This window comes from Chanos chanos, chromosome 9 (genome assembly GCF_902362185.1).
Source record: "Chanos chanos chromosome 9, fChaCha1.1, whole genome shotgun sequence".
Classification (NCBI taxonomy): Eukaryota; Metazoa; Chordata; class Actinopteri; order Gonorynchiformes; family Chanidae; genus Chanos; species Chanos chanos.
Genome location: NC_044503.1, coordinates 38,870,956 through 38,893,558, shown reverse-complemented (window position 1 = coordinate 38,893,558; position 22,603 = coordinate 38,870,956). Strand labels below are relative to the sequence as shown.

The window sequence follows — 22,603 nt, the reverse complement described above, 5'->3', positions numbered from 1 at the left end:
AGGGAAGGACTTGTCCTCGCCCGAAACAGCTGCTCTACTTTACAGACAAGGTCAAAGGCCTCATCTGATGGCTGGTAAAGAGCACCCCTCTCAAACTCTTTCATTCACAGTACAATACTGCGCTCTCCATCAGGATTCTCACTGTTGTCTGTAATTGCAACCTGGCATTTCTCACAAACTGTAGAGTTGCTGATGACTTTTTTAACAATGTATCCTGTGAGGTGGTACAGAACACAGGTGTCTGTTTTTATCAGTTCAGGTGCTGTTCTTGACTCCATCAGCTCCTCCACTCTAAGGCCAGGGCGACGGAAGCTTTCGTTTGTGTCCAGGACGTCCGCTAAATGGTCGCCATCATCCTCCTGGTAGCTTCCAGTTTTCACTGTCGACAGGAACTGTCCAACAGTAATCGCTCACAGTGCATAACTGAACTCAGCTGGAGTTGGGACAGGATTCCTCTGTTTAACACAGCTGAAGGTGTTTTCCAGGCAGTCTTGTGTGAATCTGCTGGTCAACACAAACTTGTGTCCCTGACTCAGCATGTGGTACTGGATTTCCAGTATAAGTGTAGCCTCCTGTGTGATTGGACTGGATGTGGGACCGATGTGTGATTGTAGTCCACTCCAGAGGACTTCCACATCGCTCTGTCAGGGCTGCCCATGTCTGTCATGACACTCACCACGTGAAGTCCTACAGAGGCTGCTGTCTCTATGATGTTAAGTATGATTGGCCGGTATACTGCCCCATCAGTGGAATTACCACTGTAGTGGTATGCTACTATCTGCTTCCACCGTGTGGTGATTCCTGCCAGCATAAACACACAGGCCTGGGTCTCAGCTCCTGTGTGACCAGGTAGCGTCACATCCCCATACAGCCTCCCTGTCCCCATGTGCAGCTCCACACTCGGGGTGATGGCCATCTCATCCAGAGTAAGTACACACTCCCTCTCCATCTATGTCTGACCATCTGCCTTCAGCTTCAGCATCTCAAACACCTCCCCTAATACTCCTGGCTCCAGCTTAATGTGCTGCATCCTCCTTTGTATTGGTCTTATATCCAGTAGTGGAATTTGCATTTCCTGGAGTGTTTTGTTGGCTGTTGTGTCTGTAGTGAAGAGGATTTTTATGGCTTTTTTTCAGTTTCATTTCCCCACCACATCCCTCTGGCTGACTAGCTCCTGGCTGACTGGTTCCTGGCTGACTAGCTCCTGGCTGACTGGTTCCTGGCTGACTGGTTCCTGGCTGACTGGTTCCTGGCTGACTGGTTCCTGGCTGACTAGCTCCTGGCTGACTGGTCCCTGGCTGACTAGCTCCTGGCTGACTGGTTCCTGGCTGACTGGTTCCTGGCTGACTGGTTCCTGGCTGACTGGTTCCTGGCTGACTAGCTCCTGGCTGACTGGTTACTGGCTGACTGGTTCCTGGCTGACTGGCTCCTGGATCACTGACTTCAGGTTTATGAACTACACTGACTACATGCTCCCTGTCTCCTGGCATATCCCTCTCAGTCATCTCACAATAACCACAGTCTGTGCCCTCTCTTCTCTGAGTTTCTCCCTCAAACTCTGGAATAACAATAAGGTGTTGTTGTTTTTACATGGTGGGTGTGTAGGCTAGACATGAAATATCGTGAAAAGAGAACTATTATTCAATGTTATTATGAGTTACATATACAGTATCATACCCAAGTTTGTCGCAGCACAATAGGTGTGGTCACTGCTCATTGCAGTAACTGTTACCAATGCTGGTGGTATTCTCAGTGAAGGGGCCTTCCTCCTCTTAGGCCTAGGGCGATGGACAAATATGGTGGGTACAGCATCGGCCCTCAGCTTCACTCGGCCTTTTTTTGTGGCTACGAATTGATCCTCCTCAAAATGTGCCTGCAGAGAGAGGCTTGCAAGTTCAGTTTCCTCACATATTCCAGACATACCGCGTAAGGATCAGTTGGAATTTCATTTTGCTCTGTGTGTAAAAGCATAAAACCCTTTGAAATATTAACCACAAGTAATTTGTCTGTTTCACCTGTTTAAGCAGTACTTACTTGACACAGTTTTCTGTTATTAAATCTCTTGTGAGCGTCAGGTTGCTTCTGCTGACCATTGCTAACCATTTTTTTCTTCTGTCTGTTTCCTTTGGGGAAGCCATACATCCACATGCTTTTCTCCCACCGATTGGTGCATCCAAACGCCACACAGCCAGCCATGGTATGACAGTCGATCTATAAAATGTTAGATGTAGTCATTGCTGTGAGACCTCAGACAATAGTGCAAACCACAGAGAGCGGGTGATAGCCTCTTCCTGTCCACTCATGTCTCCCTGACTTAGATTAGGTGAGAGGCCTGAGTTCATTACAAGACCAGCTGACAAATCCTCACAAACAAATGGTCTATCAGTTGTGTTATATTGTTACGTTTGATATATTTTTGTTCCTCATAAATACCAACACCACAAGCAACATGTCTGTGTCACGATTTCTCTTTATTATGACTGTATTTGAGAGGTGGGACACTCCTGTCTCAGGCAGTAGTAATGACATGGTCAAAGTTCCCTCTCTGGGCTTTGAGACGCTCACAGAGCTGGGCATTCAGAGGCTGATCATTTAGACTGTGCTCCTGATTTTAGACGACTCCTTTTCGCTTCAGCCGCGCAGCGCTCTGGCAGTGGGTAGCCACGGCGATCTACGCCAAGGGCCTCTCCGATCGCTCCCCACGGTCATTGTGCTTCATGGCCATCACTCCGTAGACACAAACAGTGTGAGCAGCCGCTTCGCTGCCAATCACGTAGGCCTTGAAGCATGCGCAGATTTTTGAGCGTCAGAAACATTTCTGCTTTATCTTGATGAGCGATAACATTTGAAGTCTGTCCATCGTCGCGGACAGGAACGGAAGAGTTACTGTCTGTGGTCGTGGGTTAGTGCGTTTCAGTGTTTCAGAGACTTTTCCGACACGTTCAGAGATGTGTCACTCGGCGTGTGGTGTGTGCTAAAAGCCACAGTGAAGCGTCGGCGCTAACACAGGTGTGACGTCATCATGTCGTCCAGCAGAGAAAACCCCTTGCTTTATTCATCTCTCAAAGGATAAATGTGCTTGTTTGTCACATAAGGGTAGTGTGAAGTCCACATCTCGCACCTCCATTGCTGTTCCTAGCTAAAGGATATTAAAATACCTTCTAGTTGTTCAAATATCCTTAAATGGTGTTTAGTCATGCTTTGTTTAAGTAACAGAAATGTAGCTCTGATGAAGAATTGACAGGTATGGTAAGTTTGAGGTGAAGCCTAATGTAAATTTGTACTCTTGATTGAAGACTTTCAGTCTTAAAGCAATAACGCAGCTGACTGCAGAGAAAGTCGTTCACTAATTCAAATGAAGTGTCCTGAATTTCACATGAGGCTGGATGCATATGTGAATGTATTCCTTAATAAACCAAGATGATAATATGTAGTCAACACAGGCAAGGCTCACAAACCAATATGCAGGATACAGAATACAGAAGAGGAAAAAATTGGATTTGACTTAATAAGGGGGTCAGCTTCTCTAATAGCAGAATACATGCTCAGTATCTCACACTAAACTGTCTGTAGACTTCCCAGCACTATAATACAGACATGACTACATGCACATGACAGAGGGAAAGGGAGATTGATGGAAATGAGGTGATCAACAGAAACTATACTTAGAGTGGACAGGTAATGGAGTTAACTGGTCATCTGTCAGCTGCCGATGCTGAATGTTGTTATGGAGCCCGGGGGTGGGGGGTGGAGGTGGGGTGTAGGTCGGGGGGGGGGGGGGGGGGGGGGGGGGGGGCGCGTGTAGAGGCGTGACTCTCAGTTGACAGCTTCTATCAGTTATATCTTTTTTTTTTAAGTTTGGAAGTTTTGTGATTGATATTTCTGCCTATAAATAAAGAAACAGAAGAGTCCTGGGGGATGAGGGAATCTGTGTTGGGTTTGATTGCATTAATATCAGTATTGTCATATCATTTGACCTGTAATTTCACACTCTTATTGGATCTCTGTTCTCTCCATTCATATACAGACCTGGACTCAGAGAGATCAAGTGAATATGTTTTAGGTCTGTAGGCCTCACTGGACTGACTGCACATCAGCTATAGAGAGGAGGGTCCCTGGACAACTACATAACCACTGAAAGTCTTGTTGTTAGACTCCAATTGACTTCTCCTGTCTTCTAACCCCCCCCCCCCCCCCCTCTCTCTCTCTCTTTCTCTCTCTCTCTCTCTCTCTCTCTCTCTCTCATATCTGGATTGAATAGAAATCTCCATACTGTATTACAAATCAGCACAATTTGGACTCCGATTGATTTCTACAAACTACTTATGAAACTAATAGGTTAGGATGTTATTAAATCTGCAATATAAATGACATATTATTGTCGAATAAAATGTCATATTTTAGGTGGTCTGGCTGTTCACTTTTCACCTTAAGAGGAGCAAGATGGTCAAAACATTGAACACTGAATCATACAGCAATGTATAATTTATTGAAATGATAAAATGAATGACAGACAAAGACACAGAAAATGAACTCAACCAACAACATTAAAGTGTGGTCAAAACTGTGTTGTCAACTTTTTTTTCATAAATATTTAAAAAGTTTGCTGAGAAATGTTGTTAAAGAGAATCACATTTGAGAAGCAGTGAACAGAAAACAAATCTGAAGAAGTGTTTCAATCCTGCCCCCTTCATCTTATTTCTCCTCATTACCCAAATGCTCATTTTTGTCTGACCTCATATGAAATTCAACAAACACTTTCTTTTTCTTTGGTTATAATTGTACTTTGGTCCACAAATAAAGAGTTCATCCGTCAATGCCTCCCCAAAACCCCCACACCATTCCCCCAGTACCTCCAAGAGTCCACTAAGTCTATTACATCACAAAAAAAGATGGTCAGTTGTCTCCTCTGCCTGACAAAAAGGACAACTCTTCCCTACAGTGGAATCAATGTGTGTCACATGTCTGTTTTACGAGAGAAAGAAAGAGAGAGAGAGAGAGTGTGTGTGTGTGTTCAGCATCAGAAACACTTTCAATGTTTTTATATGTAATGATATTTTATTTGTCTCTTTCTCTCTGACATGTACATGTTTACACTGTGTTTGTAACAAAATAAAAACAAATAAACAAGAATTTAAAAGTAAATGGACAAGAATTTCTGAAAAAATACAAAAACAAACAATCTCTACAAAGCTTTGCAAATTAATGAACAATTGTTTATCATTACAGTCACAGATTTCTGATACATAAATAAAACTGACTACTTCATACACACACGTTTGTGTGTGTGTCTGTGTGTGTGTGTTTTCAAGTGGAAGGGTAAATAAATATAAATTATATATATGAACATTGTGTGTGTTCATGTGAAAAAGAGAAAAAGAATGTGTGTGTGTGTGTATTTCAGATTGTGTATGTTTTTTTATTTTATCTGACACAGAGACACTGAGGAGTCAAAAACATAAAACCCTGCATAGAGGGGTTCAGTGAATGTGCAGTGGAATGTGTGTATGTGTGTGAGTGTATGTGTGTCAGAGGAGACGCTGTAGAAGGACACAGTTCCAGACGACCAGTCCAGATACACTCCTACTCTGTGTGTGTGTGAGGGGTGGTGAGGTATGACAGTGACCTGTTTATTGTGATGGGCAGAGTAACTGTTACGATGGTACCACAGACTCCAGGACTTTTCATTGAGTCCAAACAAACAGTCATCTCTCTCTCCTTTCCTCCCGATTCCTTTATATGTCACTGATATAACAGCACCATTATCTCCACTCCACTCAGTCTCCCAGTAACAGCGTCCAGTCAGACTCTGTCTACACATGACCTGAGACCAGTCAAATCTCTCGGGATGATCAGGATACGACTGATTCTCTCTCACACATGTCACCTTTCTGTTCCCCTCAGACAGAGAGAGGTGTGTGTGTGCTGTGTTTGGGTCCAGTGTGAGATCACAGGCATCTACAGAGAAGAAGAGAAATTAGAGGAGAAAACACATCACACACTCTCAACTGTGTGTGTGTGTGTGTTTTATACTGAATGGAGAATATTATATTATCATATTATTATTGAATTATTAAATATTATATTTACTTTATTTAAATGTCAGTATTATTATTATATTATGTCATTTTAAGGAGCCTGAGTGTGTTATTGTTGATGTGTTGATGAAAAAAAATAACACTCAAGTAAAGTACAGATACTCGAAAAATGTACTTAAGTACAGTACTCAAGTAACTGTTCGTCGTTACTGTCCACCTCTGGTGTTTTGTCAGTTCATCTCACCGTTTTCTGTGCTTAAGTGTTTTGTAATAAACCATCGTTTACAGAGAAATTTGTCTGTATCTGCGTTTGAGTCCCTGCCTATGTCCTGACAGTATGAACTGACCAAGAAGATGGACTCAGCAGGTCCGGATCAGTTCAAGACTATCCTGGAGCATCAGGGAATAATGATTGGTAGGCAACAGGGCCAACTGGACTCTGTCCACAAGTCCCTGGAGGCTATGACAGCCTGTTTAGCTGACATGGCAACAAGATTACAACACCTCCAGTGGGTTCAGGAGAACCCACCTCCTCAGCCTGTCCAGCCGACCTTGCCTGTCCGTGAACCCTGTCTGCCGCCTCCCGAACCTTATGGAGGAGAACCAGGGACCTGCAAGTCTTTTCTGTCTCAGTGCTCCCTAGTGTTTGAGCTCCAGCCTTCCACCTTTCCAACAGGTCAGTCCCGGGTTGCCTATGTGATAACTTTGTTGACCGGCCGTGCGAGAGAGTGGGGAACAGCAGTCTGGGATGCGGGATCCCCGATCTGCAACACCTATGCGACCTTCACCGAGGAGATGAGGAAGGTCTTCGACAGGTCGGTGCATGGGAGAGAGGCTGCTCGGGAGATGCTGCAGATTTGCCAGGGGGGTCAGTCAGTCTCTGATTTCGCCATTGAGTTCCGCACCCTCGCCACGACCAGTGGCTGGAATCAGGAGGCGCAATATGATGCCTTCCTCAATGGCCTATCTGAGATCATCAAGGATGAGCTTTCCACCCGTGAGCTTCCTGCCACCTTTGACGCCCTAGTGGACCTAGCCATCCGCCTAGACAGCCGTCTGAGCTGGGTGGTGCCCACCTGTCTCCCGCAGAGAAACAAAGGAGGAGAGACTCTAATTCTTGCCTGTACTGTGGTCAGCTTGGTCATTATGTCACCCTTTGGCCAGTAAAAGGCAGTGCTCACCCGTAAAGGGGGAGTTATTGGTGAGCGTCGCTCCTTTTTGTTCCTCCCCTACCTTCCGCACCCTTCTGCCTGCGACTCTCCTCAAAGACAATCATCACCATGCTGTGTCTGTTCTGATTGACTCCGGGGCTGACGGGAACTCCCAACTACATCTTTCCCCAACCTTGTTACAGAATCCCCTTGAAGCTAATGCCCTAACCAGAGTGAAGCTTGCTAGAATCACACACGTTACCCTGTTGGTGAGTTTACTTATTTCCGAAAACCATCGGGACACCATAGTGTTTTATTTGCTAGATTCACCCCAAGCCCCAATTGTTCTTGGACACGCATGGCTGGTTAAGCATAATCCCCACATAGACTGGGCTAATAACAAAATTCTAAGCTGGAGTCCATTCTGCCTTACTCACTGCCTCCGCAATGCCCTGGTTCCTTTGCCTGTAAGTCCTCCTGCTCAGGAGGAGCCTCTTGATCTGTCTGATGTTCCCTCCGAATACCTGGATTTCAAGGCAGTGTTCAGCAAGTCCCGGGCTACCTCCCTGCCTCCGCATCGCCCCTATGACTGTGCCATTGACCTCCTGCCTAGTACATCACCTCCTAGAGGTCATCTGTTCTCCCTGTCCCCTCCTGAGACCGAAGCCATGAACAAGTACATTCAGGAATCCCTGGCTGCAGGCATCATTCGGCCCTCCTCATCTCCGGCTGGCGCTAGGTTTTTCTTTGTGGCAAAGAAGGACGGTTCGTTGCGCCCCTGTATTGACTATAGGGGTCTCAACAACATCACGGTGAAGAACAGATACCTTCTTCCCCTAATGTCCTCTGCCTTTGAGCTGTTGCAGGGTGCTAACCTCCTTTTTGTGCCCCTGTCTGTGCGTTCACAGGTCCTGCAGTGGGGGCATTCCTCTAAGCTGTCTTGCCATCCCGGTGCTAGACGTACAGTCGCGTTCATCAGGCGGTGGTTCTGGTGGCCCTCCATGGACAATGACATCCGCAGCTTCGTAATGGCCTGCTCAGTGTGCGCCCAGAATAAGACCTCCAGTCAACCTCCTGCTGGTCTGTTACGACCCCTACCGGTTCCCAAGAGACCCTGGTCCCACATAGCGCTGGACTTTGTTACTGGTCTGCCCCTCTCTCAGGGTAATACCACTATTCTCACTGTTGTTGATTGCTTTTCTAAGTCTGTTCACCTGATTCCACTACCCAAGTTACCTACTGCTAAAGAGACTGCAGAATTACTGGTACAACATGTCTTCATATTACATGGACTCCCAGTGGATGTAATCTCTGACAGGGGTCCTCAATTCACCTCTCACTTCTGGGTGCCAAGGTCAGTCTTACCTGAGGTTTTGACCCACAGTCCAACGGGCAGTCAGAACGGGCAAACCAACAAACAGAGACAGTGCTGCGCTGTCTGACTTCTCAGGGCCCCTCCTCCTGGAGTCAGCAGCTACCCTGGGCTGAATATTCCATGAACTCTCTACCATCCTCCTACACTGGCCTGTCACCATTCCAGTGTTGCTTCGGCTATCAGCCCCTTCTATTCCCAGCCCAGGAGGAGGAGGTTGGGGTCCCATCGGCACAGGCACATCGACTGCCCTTCACCGTTCCCGGGCCAAGATCAAGCATCAGGCGGATCGTCACTGCTCTAGGACCCCTCGTTGCACAGTGAGGCAGCGGGTGTGGCTCTCCACCCGTGATATCCCTCTCAAGGTGGCTTCCCCAAGATGGCCCCTCAATTCATTGGTCCCTTCCCCATCTCCAAGGACATCAACCCATCTGCGGTTTGTCTGAAACTTCCCTCTGAATCACAGTACATCGCCTGCTTAATATCCGCTGTCGGGGTCATGGTCTCCAGTACCTGGTGGACTGGGAAGGCTATGGTCCTGAGGAGAGGTGCTGGGTTCCTGCCCGGGACATTCTGGATCCCTCTCTCATCCGAGATTTTCACTGTCAGCATCCTGTACTACCTACAGTTAATGCCAGGAGGCGTCCTTGGGGGGGGTGGGGTACTGTCAGTACTTCCTCAGGAACTTTGTGTTTTGTCTCCCCCTGTCTGCAAGTGTTGACACAGTGTTGTAGGTTTGTTTTGGGGTTTTTTTTTTTACCATGTGCAGTTTGTTTATTTTTGTCATGTGCTACTGACTCCGCCCCTTCAGTCAATACCCCATACCTTACACACCTGTTCCATGTTTCCTGATTGCCCTCGGCCTATTTAAGTGTGCCAGTTTTTCACTAGTCTGTGCTTAAGTGTTTTGTAATAAACCGCCGTTTACAGAGAAATTTGTCTGGATCTGTGTTTGAGTCCCTGCCTGTGTGCTGACAATGTCTGTGTTACTGTTGTTTGACCCTTGACCCAGTGTGTTTCCCTCTCATTACCTGAACCCGTTTCTGACCAGTTTTCCACTTTATTTATTTTATTCACTCACGTTCTGTCTTTCATTTGTTCACACACAATAAAATTATTTATGAATTTGTAAAAATTAAGAAAACGTGATATTATAAACGTGTTATTATCTGTCTTTATTCATGAAATGGAGAAGATGAGCAAAGCTTGTATTTTTCAGGAATTTTGATAAATGGTCTCTTTTCCATGGGTGAACCAAACACAGTGTGTGTGTGTGTGTGTGTGTGTGTGTGTGTGTGTGTGTGTACTCACATCTTCTTAATCCTGGTTTGATCATGAAGTCTCCACCATGGTCCACACTACAAAAACACACAACAGGCAGTGGATGAGTCTCACACATAAACACACACACACACACACACACACACACACACAGGCTGTACTGACTTAAGTCGACAGTGTGGATTCATCTGTGTGGAGAGACGCTTCACTCCTGAGTCTCCTGGGTGATTGTATCTCAGATCCAGTTCTCTCAGGTGTGAGTGGTTTGAACTCAGAGTTGAAGCCAGAGAAGAACAACCTTCCTCTGTCACTAAACACCCAGACAACCTACAGAGAGAGAGAGAGAGTGAGAGAGAGAGAGAGAGAGAGAGAGAGAGAGAAATAAACAAACATATAGACAGAGAATATCAACTTGTCATCTGGTTTGTGAAGTGTGATGCATTGTAAAGGTTCCACTCTGTTTTACCATAAATGTTGACTTTGTGAAACTATCACATTAACTAAACTCACAGGCCAGTTACTAACATTAGCCTTACAGATACTGGGGGAAATTCATCTACTTTTATGATCAGTATGTTTCACACACAACAGTACTTTAATAACCATACTATACATTAACCTGGTCTCATTTTAATGTGAAGATAGTCATTTTAAACACTGTATTTACATTCCTGACTAATACTGACCTCAGTATCTCCAGTTTACAGTGTGGATTCTTCAGTCCCACACAGAGAAACTTCACTCCTGAATCCTGAAGGTCATTGTTACTCAGGTCCAGTTTTCTCAGGGGACAGTTTACTGACTGTAGAACTGAGGCTATAGATGAACAGGACTCTTCAGTGAGTTCACAGAGAGCAAGTCTGGAGAGAGAGAGACAGCGAGAGAGAAATAAACATACAGGCAGACAGAAAACATCAACTCGTCATCCGGTTTGTGAAGTGTGATTCATTGTAAAGGTTCCACTCTATTTTACTATAAATGTTGACTTTGTTAAACTATCACATTAACTAAATTCACAGACCAGTTACTAACATTAGTTGTACAGATACTGGGGGAAATTCATCTCCTTTAATGATCAGTATGTTTCACACACACACAACAGTACTTTGATAACCACACTAAACATCAACCTGGTCTCATTTTAATATGAACATTGTCATTTTAAACACTGTATTTAGGTTCCTGACTAATACTGACCTCAGTATCTCCAGTTTACAGTGTGGATTCTTCAGTCCCACACAGAGAAGGTTCACTCCTGAATCCTGAAGGTCATTGTTACTCAGGTCCAGTTCTCTCAGGGGACAGTTTACTGACTGTAGAACTGAGGCTATAGATGAACAGGACTGTTCAGTGAGTTTACAGAGAACAAGTCTGGAGAGAGAGAGAGAGAGAGAGAGAGAGAAAGAGAGAGAGAGAGAGAGCGCAAAAGCATTCACTCATTTAAGAATTAAAAATTGTACTGATAGAGTTTGACCAAAAAGGTGTTAAATGTTGTGAAAAATTTGCTTAAATTGCTCAAACACACAGTGTGATATTTTTGGAATGAGTGCAAGTTGTAATTAACTGTACACTTTAAACTGGAGAGACTACTGAAAATTTAAATAAGAAATAAGTGATCAAAAGGACAACACTTACAAAACTGTCAGTCAAGTTCATATTAAAAGGACCAGCCATGTTCCACACAGAACAAAAGCGAGACAGACACCCTGTTTACTGGCCAACTCATTAACCATGTAAAGATCAAAAGCACAGTTGGTGAATTTTACGACACGTATGATGATATTTACCACAGAAACTGAAACTGAAAGAATTTTCATTTACAGTTGAAAATGTTATCCTAAATGTTGAGTTACGTGCCGTCAAATCGAAGAGAAACTTTTCAACTCTGTGACCGTCGCCACTGCACTGAGGCTAACAGCGCGTGTAAATAACGGTATTCAGAGACTAATTCCAATATCTTATTCATTCAAAACCCGTCGGAATAAATACACTAAAACATTTCACTGGATGTTTTCCACAGGTATTTAAAAAGAACACGACACTTACTTTGTACACGAAGGTAAAGAAGAAAGACACAGAGAATCCGACATTTCCCAGACACTCGACGCTCGTCGGTCTCTCAAATTTGACCTCAGAAAATTCACCCCTCGCTCTCCGGCCGTTAGCAAGTCTCTCGGTTTCCCACTGGCTTTGGTTGCTTAGAAAACGACGGCTTAAAATAGCGTAAGAAACCGACTACAAAGTCCTGTATGAAATTTCATAAATTCTGCTTATATAATGATAGACTGATCAGGTGTACAGGTAAAATCTCTTAGACAGACTGCGGGTCTCCTTTATTTGGGAGGTATTACGGGCGGTAAAATCATGAACCCGGACGACTACTGGTCTGCTAACGTGGGAAATCCCATTTTCAGAGACGGATGTCTCGACAGAGATTCTACGATAGCATGCGCTATCTGCGCTTTGATGACAAGAATGCAAGGGCTGCCCACCTTGTGACAGATAAATTAGATTTTCGATAAAGTATTGCTTCTTACACACCTAGTGAGAACATAACTGTAGATGAACAACTGTTCTCTATCAAGTTGTTACTGTGTCGTTTCACACAGAACATGGCCATTAAACTAATTTGCTACTAAATTCTGGGTGGCCGCTGACGTTGAAACAAAATACATGCTGAACGCAATTCTCTATCTAGGAAAAGATGACAGTAGGCCGGCAGAAGGCCGAAAATTTCTTCACCTCGTTGGCACTGGCAAACAATCTTTTGGTCCACGTTGAAGGGAACTTCTGAGTTGGCTGACCAAGTGATTCATGACGCGGTCGTTGGGATCACACCTAGACTATTGTTCTCGGCTGTCGGTTGAATATCTCTCAACTTGAAATGGGAACACAAAACAGCGAGGTACAACATTCCCTACTTGGACAGACTGTGTAAAAGTGGTTACAGCATCCCGACACACAGGATACTAAATGGTTCGAAAAGTACTTTATCTATTTATTTACTTAGTACATTTCACTGTATACACTATCTTGTGTATCTATCGTGTATAGTGTATAATCCATTCTTTCTTAAGTATTTACTGTAAATAAACTACACAGCTGTCGATTTACCAAAAAAGAAGGGCTTTTTTCGTGCTGTAATTTAGTTTCAATAAATGGTAAAAATTCGGCCATCTTATGCTACTTTATTTACTCCGAAAGCCTACACACCTGACACAGCTTTGTTTACGAAAATACAATGCGATATACATATTTTGTAAAAACAACATCCATGCATATTTTTTCATTTCCAAGCGGTGCCTACTTTTTCTGTTACATGTGTGGAATTAGATTTAGCTGAGACTCATGATAGACGGTGGTAGGCTCCTCGTGGTATGAACTAGTTTTGGCCAAATCATTCTAGACTAACAATAGACTATGGCACTTTATTGGGAGGGGCTTGGGAGGTGTTACTCGTAGGTTACTTGGCAGGCTAGGTGTTAGGCTTCTCATAGCCCACTGAATGCCTTGAAAAGTCGTAGTGTTTGCTTCTGTCATGGCATAGAATGATCTGTTCGTTGTGGTAGATAATTAATTTATTAAAATGCAAGTGTAAAGCTTGATATGCTCGGCTGGGCTTATTATGTGGTATAAGCGATAATTTCACGGAGACAGACGAGTCCGGAACTGAAACGCTTTCTACTCCTCCAGCGCCACTTAAAGCAGTATCACACTCTAAACTTCCACAAGTTTTGATTTACACGCATTGTAATTCTCAACCAATTATTGCTTGTTTTGTCAATCTGATAGGTTTTTCTACTGAGTAAGCACAGTCCAGTTTAAAGCTTACTCCGTCACCCGACATGTCACCCAACAATTAGAATGTTCAAATCTGTAATCGCTCCGTACAATAGTTAATTTACAATCACAATTGTCTCTGATTTTTGCACTACCAGGACCGTGTCCTTACAATAAATTAATCACTAGGGGCAACGACGTGATCATTGTCAGTCGACAACTGAATGTTGATAAAGTCGGGCTACGCATGCACAGTCCAACCGCAGTCTAACTCGCAACGTGTGTGACATCCCGTATAATAAACTAATTCTCCAAGGTAGAAGATTAAATGTTAAAAAACAAATACTATGAAAAAGTTGCCTGAACTAGTCTTGTTCAGATAGTTTTCTCAGTCGAATTTGATCAAGAGTTCCTCCAGAATTTATGCCTTTGAAAACACGGTTGCCACAAATAAATAATCAAAACACTGTGTTGAATGATGGAAGGGCTGGACAACAAACGTTTTAATGAAATAATAATCGACTATTAACACTGAAATGAATGATACATTGGCCGAACGCGAGTTGATCTTGTAAGCAAACTATTTGCTTCGTGCAAGAAGCGCCATCTAGCGATCATTATCTGTCAGTAACAGTGCCCTTGTCTAATGACTCGGCGGTCTTTTGACCGCCCAGCCGCGCTTTAAGTAGGTAAAACCAGCACGGCGCTCCTAGTAGGTAGTCACAGCGGTCAAATGACCGGCACTCGGCGCTTCTAGGTATAAGTAGGTCAAACCGGCGCGGCGCTTCTAGTGTTAATGACCCCAATAATGAATACAGCAAAAAGAGCCGAGATCTGACAGCTTCTCTCGCCGGTTCAAATTGAACAAACTGACCTGTAGAAAGCCCTGCTGTGATGGATTCATAACCTTTCAAACTGGGTTCTGCTTGATACAAAAACAAGCACAAACATTCAGCTGAGTGTGTCAGAAATGTTGAGGTAAAAATAATTACACAAATAATTTATCTTTTTTTCTCAGTGACTGGACTTCGAGTGCAGAGAGAAAGAGGAAGACAGAGAATTTTTTGCATTCCCATAACATTCCTCTGACAGTTATTCCACAAATATACAAAAGAAACAAGAAACTTACTTGATAGAAGCGCAAACGAGACAGGTATCCGAGGAATCTCAGATTTCCAACACACTCGATGAGTGCCGGTCACTGTGATGTTCATTATCATTAAATGAATGAACCGTTTGAATTAATCACTGTTTCTACTACAGGCTCGTGACACGAGATTACCGCTCTTCACATTTCAGTTAAAACTGCCGCTCTACTAATCAAAGCGTCGTAAAGTAGCCACTCAAAACGTCACTCGGGTATTCTAAAACCCAGAATACCGCCATCTACTGGGTCTGGTACGTCACTACACAACTGGTTAATTTTATATCACTACATCCCCTTTCCTTTGAGGCATGAGAGCAAGTGATTACGTGTAATAAGAATAAACTGTTGGAGAAATAAAATGTTTCTTTGTTTTATGAAAATATCATAACAGTTATGTAATCATTTCTGTGTGACTTAATCAACATAATAATTTTCTCTTTATCAATAATTATTTTGCATTAAGAATTTATAACCATATAATCATTTATATTAAAGTAAATGTATGAAATTCTTTTATAAAGATGTGATCTGTAAATGGAGGAATAGAAAGGTCATTGAGTTTGTCTCTGTGCAGAGAGTGCTGATGGTCAAACATTGGTTACATGGTGTGAGCCTTTTTTGGAGAAGATGAGAAGTCTGACTGTGTTGGAATGTAGCCAAGCTCACTATGATAAGATGAAAGAGTGCTCTAATTTATTCTTTGTATTCTCTAACAAGCGCTCATTCATTTTTGTTTATTTATCAGTGCAGGTGCTGATGTAAGACAGTATTCTCGCTCATTTTTGAGTTTGGCCTGGGTCAACATGTCAGTCCCTGATTACATCATTAGGAAATGACAGTGTCTAACAAGATCGGTAAAGCAGATGGGAAGTCCTCTAATGACTGTCTTAACAATCATTGGATAATCCCTGATATGATTTTTGTATAAGTGATGAATACCGGTTAGTTAGTCACTCCCAGGACCGGCTCAGTTTGTTGTATGCTGCTCTGAGTTTATGCAATAAACGTATACTGCATCAGACTCTGAAAACTTTGTCTGTCTTTTTTTAAGAAGGTGAACAGTGTGGCTGGATTCTCTGTCATATCTTTCCCAGGCTGAGAATTCTCTCCCACAAAACCCTTGCATATGATTAAACTGAAATAAAGTCCAAAGAAATGTCCAAAAGAAACAAACATAAGTGCCTTTTTATCTCTTTTTTTAAACATTAAGTGTCAGTCCAGCTATTTCTCAAATTCCATTTCAGATGGACAATGTCAGTGTCCTGTTTCATGATTTTTCTCTCTTTTCTTTTACAGATTCAGCCTGTCAGGTGGTTTGACAGTGTGTGTGGATCTTCTCAACACAGGTTAGTATGTATGTTCAGCTGGACCAGCGTTGTCTTGCAGTGGTGCTGGTTCTGATGTAACATTGTAAACTGGATCAGATGATGAATCACAGACTGTATCTCCTCCATTAGTCTCGTCCTGCAGAGTCTCTCTTGTTTTCAGAAGAGACTGACGATTCCTCCTAAGGGTTTGTCCATCCTCCGTCCTGACTGTGTAAGATCTTGGACCCACTTCCTTTAAAACTGTGTCTTTATCTTCCAGGTGTTTGAATCTTCAACTCTCACAGTGTCATGCACTGAAAGTCATCACTTGCTTTTTGCCTCTTTTTCAAGAGATTCTTTTTTTTTTCTTTTGAACCATGAAGCAGAAATTTGTGACCCAGAAAAGTTCAGCATTAGACACATCATGTTGCCGGTTTGATTCCCAGGCCCAACATCCATGGCTGTGTGCCCTTGAGCAAGGCACTTAACCCTAATGCTCCCCGGGCGCTCACCAAGGAAGGCTGCCCACTGCTCCTGTGTGTGGTGTGTGCAATCACAGAAACTTAAACTTAAGCTGAAGCTCGGTAACTTAACAGAGCTAAATAAGGATCTGATTTACTGTCTGTCACCTCCTTAAGCAGCTGTTTGACAATATGAACTCCTTTCTCAGCTCTGCCGTTTGACTGAGCGTACAGCAGACTTGAACTTACATGTTAAAAGTTGTAGTGTTCTGCAAAGTTCTTCTTAAGATGTGTTAGGACTCTTTGCAAACTTTGTCTTTTGCAGTTTCATCCACAATCACTTTTGATTTGAGCCGTACACATAGCTGTGGACTTTCTCAACCCCATACACTAGCCCTAGACATTCTCTCTCAGACTCGTCTCAGTCATCGTCCTTGAGGCATATGTGACAACCGTCAGTGGATCAGTGGATATCTTGGTTTGTTTCTTTGATTCAGAGAAGCTGAGTATTGACTCTGTAGTTAGACTGATTTTTAGTCTCTCCCATTCTTGTTCATGATCCTCAGTCCACTTGAATTCACTTGTGTGATGTAACAGTTCTCTCAGGTAAACTGTTTGTGAAGACAGGTTCAGTCTGAATTTTCCTATGAAACTGATCATCCTCATTGCATGTACTACAGACTTTGTGTTAGTGGATCTGGGCGTGTTGAGGATCATTTGCACCTTGTTCTTGTCCAGCTTAACACCATCTCCTGAAAGCTTGTCACCTAAAAACATGATTTCTCTAACAGCAAACTGACATTTTACTTTGTTCAGCTGTAACCTATGTCTCTGGATGCTGTGAAGCACTTTGGTGAGTCTTTCTTAACCCGGAGAAAACAGAGCTCCTGTTTTTTCCTGCTAAGAACTCCCCAGCGATCGACAAGACAATCACCATCGAGGGATCTGCGGTGTTTCCCACCTCAGCAGCCAAAAACCTTGGCGTCACCCTCGACAACCAGCTGACATACTCCGGGCACATCGCAGCAGTCACACGATCCTGCAGATTCGCCCTATACAACATCAGGAGAATCCGCCCTTTCCTCACGCAACAGGCAACCCAGCTCCTAGTCCCAGCGCTTGTCATCTCCCGCCTGGACTACTGCAATGTTCTACTGGCTGGCTTGCCGGCCTGCGCCATCAGGCCACTCCAGCTCGTGCAGAACGCCGCTGCACGCCTGGTATTCAACCTCCCTAAGCACTCTCATGTCACTCCGCTGCTTACTGCACTCCACTGGCTTCCGGTAGCAGCCCGCATCCAGTTCAAGACACTGGTGCTGGCCTACCAGGCCACGAGAGGCTCTGCCCCATCATACCTTCAGTCTCTTATAACGCCTTACACCCCAACTAGGACCCTCCGCTCCACGTCCTCCGGACAACTGACGGTCCCCTCACTCCGGGAACCCGGCAGCCGCTCCTCCCGACCACGCCTCTTCTCTGCCATTGCCCCGAGGTGGTGGAACGACCTCCCCCATGCAGTCAAGACTGCGGAGTCTCTTACCATCTTCCGCAGGAAACTGAAAACCCACCTCTTTAGAACACACCTGTCCCCCAATGCCTAACCTCCCTTCCCCCAATGCCTAACCTCCCTTCCCTAGAGAAAAAAAAAAAAAAAAAAAAAAAAAAAAAACCTTTGTCTTGTATTTCTGTTTGTAAAAGTATTCCAGGGGCGCAATGCGAAAGGGCAATTTGACGCTCAGTCTTATTATGATCTCTGTTGAAGGTATTAGAAATCCGACTGATGCACCAATTGTAAGTCGCTTTGGAAAAAAGCGTCTGCCAAATAACTAAATTGTAAATTGTAAATTGTATGCACTCAACAATATGTCGCATGGCACAGTGAAATATTTCAGGAGTGGAGGAAATTCCAAATGGCAGTCCCTTCCAAAACAAAAAACGCCCAAACGTAATGTTAAATGTACACTAATTTGTGCTGTACTTTGTTTTCTTCCCTTGTAGGAATTTGATCATGTCTGCATTAGGTTTGATATTTACATTTAAATCTTTTGGGTCCATGCACATGTGGAGATCACCACTTGCTTTTTTGAAACAGACCATTGAATTAACCCATTCTGTGGGCTCTTCCACTTTCTTTATCACTCCTAGAGACACCATTCTGTCTAACTTTTTCTTTAGACAAACTCGAAGTGGCTCTGGGACCCTCCTGGGAGCATGGACTACTGGCTGCATGTCGTCCTTCAGTCATATCTTATATGTGAATGCTAGAGTACCAAACCCTTTAAAGACATCTGGAAATCTCTGCACAATTACATCTACACTATAGATCTGATCATTGGAGCTGTTGATACAGTAAACTCTTTTAACTGGGTCTGAGTCCTCACAAGTCTCATCACCCAAAGTCAGTCACGCCCACCTGACACCACAACAAACATTTGTCCCAGTGTCCAGCTTGAGTGGAATTAAAGTAAGTAACACGCACAGCAAAACACTGAATCTAGGCCGTTCTGAATGAAACAAACCTATTCACACTGGTAAATGTACTCTTAGAGTCTACTGTGTGAGAAGATTAGAAATATCAGAAACCTGCCATTGTAGATGATGCTGTTTGTTCCCTCTGGAGAGTGACTCTGCTCCTGACTGTTGGTCTTACTATTGTCATCAGACTCAGCTTTGATCTTTCTCATAAAGTCAGATAATGTGATTTGATGTGTTCACTTCATTACTGATTCATACACTACTGCAGTGTTAACTATGGGGATCAGTGACTGTGTAGAGCTCAGAGGAAAAAGAACAAAATCAGAAAACTCATCACACTACATATAAAGGAGTACACTCATTATACTGGACTCAGGACTGGACAAATGTGAAGTCATTGATCTCTATGGTCAAATCAAAATCAAACACACAATGAATAACTGGAAAATAACATGATTTGATTGGCTGCAGCCTAGCTCCCATTAGACTGTCTGTCTCTCATCTCTTCATTCTCCCACCACACAAGGACAGAAAAGAAACAAACAGAAATCAAAAACAGGGACAGACTCATGGTTATTTATATGAATAGTTATTTATATGAATAGAATGACTGGAAACATGATCAACAAGTTGCTCCATTCAGAATGACTGACCTCAGTATTTCCAGTTGACAGTTTGGATTCTTTAGTGCGGCACAGAGCATCGTCACTCCTGAATCCTGAAGACCAGTGTTACTCAGGTCCAGTTCTCTCAGGGGGCAGTTCACTGACTTCAGAGCTGAGGCAATAGTTTCACAGGACTGCTGAGTGAGGTTATAGTCTCTGAGTCTACACAGGGAGAAGGAAAACAAAACACTGACTTTTTAAAGAATAACATTATCCTGTAAATCACTTCTAGGGCTGGACTTTGGTGACATTTTATCATAACATTATTAATGTATAAAAGGGCCATCAGTTGAGAACCTCTGCCTCAGAAGACAGTGCTTAAATGGTTGTCCAGGGAGGTATAACTCAGATTTACATACACTTACATAATTTCATAAAGTTATCATTTAACATCACCATCTATATTCAGTCAGTTGACCCTCGCAGTATTTTTCCCATTTAAACACAAGTACTTTCAGTCAGTGAAATATTTCACACTACCAGTTTCGACATGATAACCAATGCACTGTGCAAGTTCTGTGTTTTTCCATCAGGCTGGCAGAGCTCCCCCTCCCCCCAATGCTCCCCAAAGTTGCACGTCCACCAAAGACCGCACCCATAAACTTCTCGTCCAGGTCAGGATTAGCCATCTGACCTGTCCATCCAGGCTGCCCTCTGACCTTACGACCAATAGGGTTAAAGATACAGGTCAGCATATACAAGACTCGCACCCCCCCCGATCGTCAGATCAAGCCCCACTCCGGAGAGAAGGGGTCAAAACCTGGACAGTTTACGTTTATGCGGTGTGCGTCAGTGACGACTGTAAGTGCTAAACATTGTTGGGCTAAGGGTGCATCTTTCATAAATAAGGGGAAGATTTGTAATTAACTGTATATAGTTTATTATATATGTATATATGTCTTTATTGTATACATTTTCATTAATAACGGTTGCATGAACAGTCACTGTAATTTCCCTGCCATCTGCCGTCACTAAGACACGTATTTGTATATGTATGCTAGTCGTTACCAATACATAATAGCCACATAGCCGTATCGAACATAGCATAAACGATACAGTGTTTGTGTACCTGTACAGTGACGTGTGTGACCTTAGCGTAACCCCTCCTCTGTTGCCATAGTGCCGGTCCACGATCAGAGTTCCACTAGCACATGCGCAGTGTAGCGCCCCAATATGGCGGCGCCCTGTGAATTATTTTCTTAGCATAGCCACTTAGCATGCTGACGTTAGCAATGTAGCATGCTGCAGCTAATAGACCAATGTGGTTACCGCACACTAGCGCTACTAGTGGGCTCATGAACGCGGACCGGCAACAAGTTATTACAGTTTATCTAATCATGCAACCAAATATGCCCTGTAAATAGTGTTGTTCATGTGTATGTATATGTATTTACGTTTATGTTTACATGCATCTTTAACTGCTTATTCATTATATTTTATATGTTTATTTTCAGCAACCACACACACACATACGTAAACATCCACATACCTAAACCAGACCATCTCAACCGAACCCCCTTTTTGTAATTCAAGTGTGCTCATGTCGTGCTGTGCGTTTTAATAAATATCAAAAACCCAAATTGGATGCTTGGATTGTGTTCTGACCGACACCCCATGGTGACAGCAAGGTCCCTGAAACAGCACAAAGGCACAGTGACACAGGGAGCAGCACACCTCACACTGCACTCTCAGTCACCCTCCTTTTCAATTAAAAATGTTAATCCAGACAAAATTTTGATGTTTTAACCATCCTTCATATTCAAATATTGAAACACTACATTTGTAGCTGCTCTATAAACACAGCATTTCCCAGGAAGCATTCCTAACATAAACAATACTATATTATTGACTCAGTGTTAAAAACATCACTGCTGATGAGTAGATAAATAACAGGTAATAACATGTAATAACAGGTAACAACAGTGAAGAAGGAAAATATGATTGTTTCATTGGCCCAGTATACTGATAACACAGACATGTCATGATTTTTTTCTTAATTTCATTTTGTGGATGAAGGATGAAACAATGGAAATAGTGACTTTAATGGTCAGTACAACCTGCTGTGTAAAGGGAACAGACATTTCACTCACCCATGTTTCACTCTCAGTCAACCAACAAAAACCTGATAAACTCTCATGAACTTCTAAACATCAAACACACAGTATCCCTGTCTTAAATGTCAATGTTTGTAACTTCGTAATGGTTCAGACTAGGAAAAAAAGACACAGAGAGGGGGGGGCAGAGAAAGAGAGAGAGATGGAGAGAAAGAGAAAGAGACAGAGATGTTCAGACACTGCTGTTATTGTCTTTGTGACCTGTCTAAACACATCAGCTTTGTCTAGACATCACAGAGGTTCTGAAAATTATGGAAATTACTGGATTGAGAAAATGACTGAAGTCAATTCTGAACTGTTTTTTCTTTCATTTTGTTCTTGCAGCCACCCTCATTCATAAAATACTGTAACTTATTACTTTATATGTATTCTCCAAAGACATGCCAAAATGTAACTATGGAATTCCCACCAATTCCCCTCCAAATAAAACTTCTAAAGCAGAGCTTTTCAACCTTTTTGGGGCTAAGGCACATCAAAGGTCAAACCAGAATGTCAAGGCACATCAACTTAAAGTTAGTTATTGATTATGAAGAATGTCACACACAGTATGATAGGCTACAATGTCTTTAGTCAGATTTGACCCATATTACACTACAGCAGACTGTCAGATAATTATCAAACAGATAGTTAAATCAGACAGGCAATCATGTAATTTATTAAAAATGCACTGAAGTGCATCGGAGCAAGAACTATATATTTGTGGATGTCTGCAATTACATTGTTTCTAGTCGTGATTGTAACGGGAGACATCTGAAATTGCATATTTACTAGTCATAATATGAGTTGTGGATATCCAGTATGACATTTTTACT

General features: G+C 43.1%; 1 protein-coding gene across 1 annotated transcript in view; it reads right to left on the bottom strand.

The window, feature by feature from the left end:
• LOC115821769 (nuclear factor 7, brain) overlaps positions 1-22,603 on the bottom strand; it is a 282,027-nt gene that overhangs the window by 170,184 nt on the left and 89,240 nt on the right.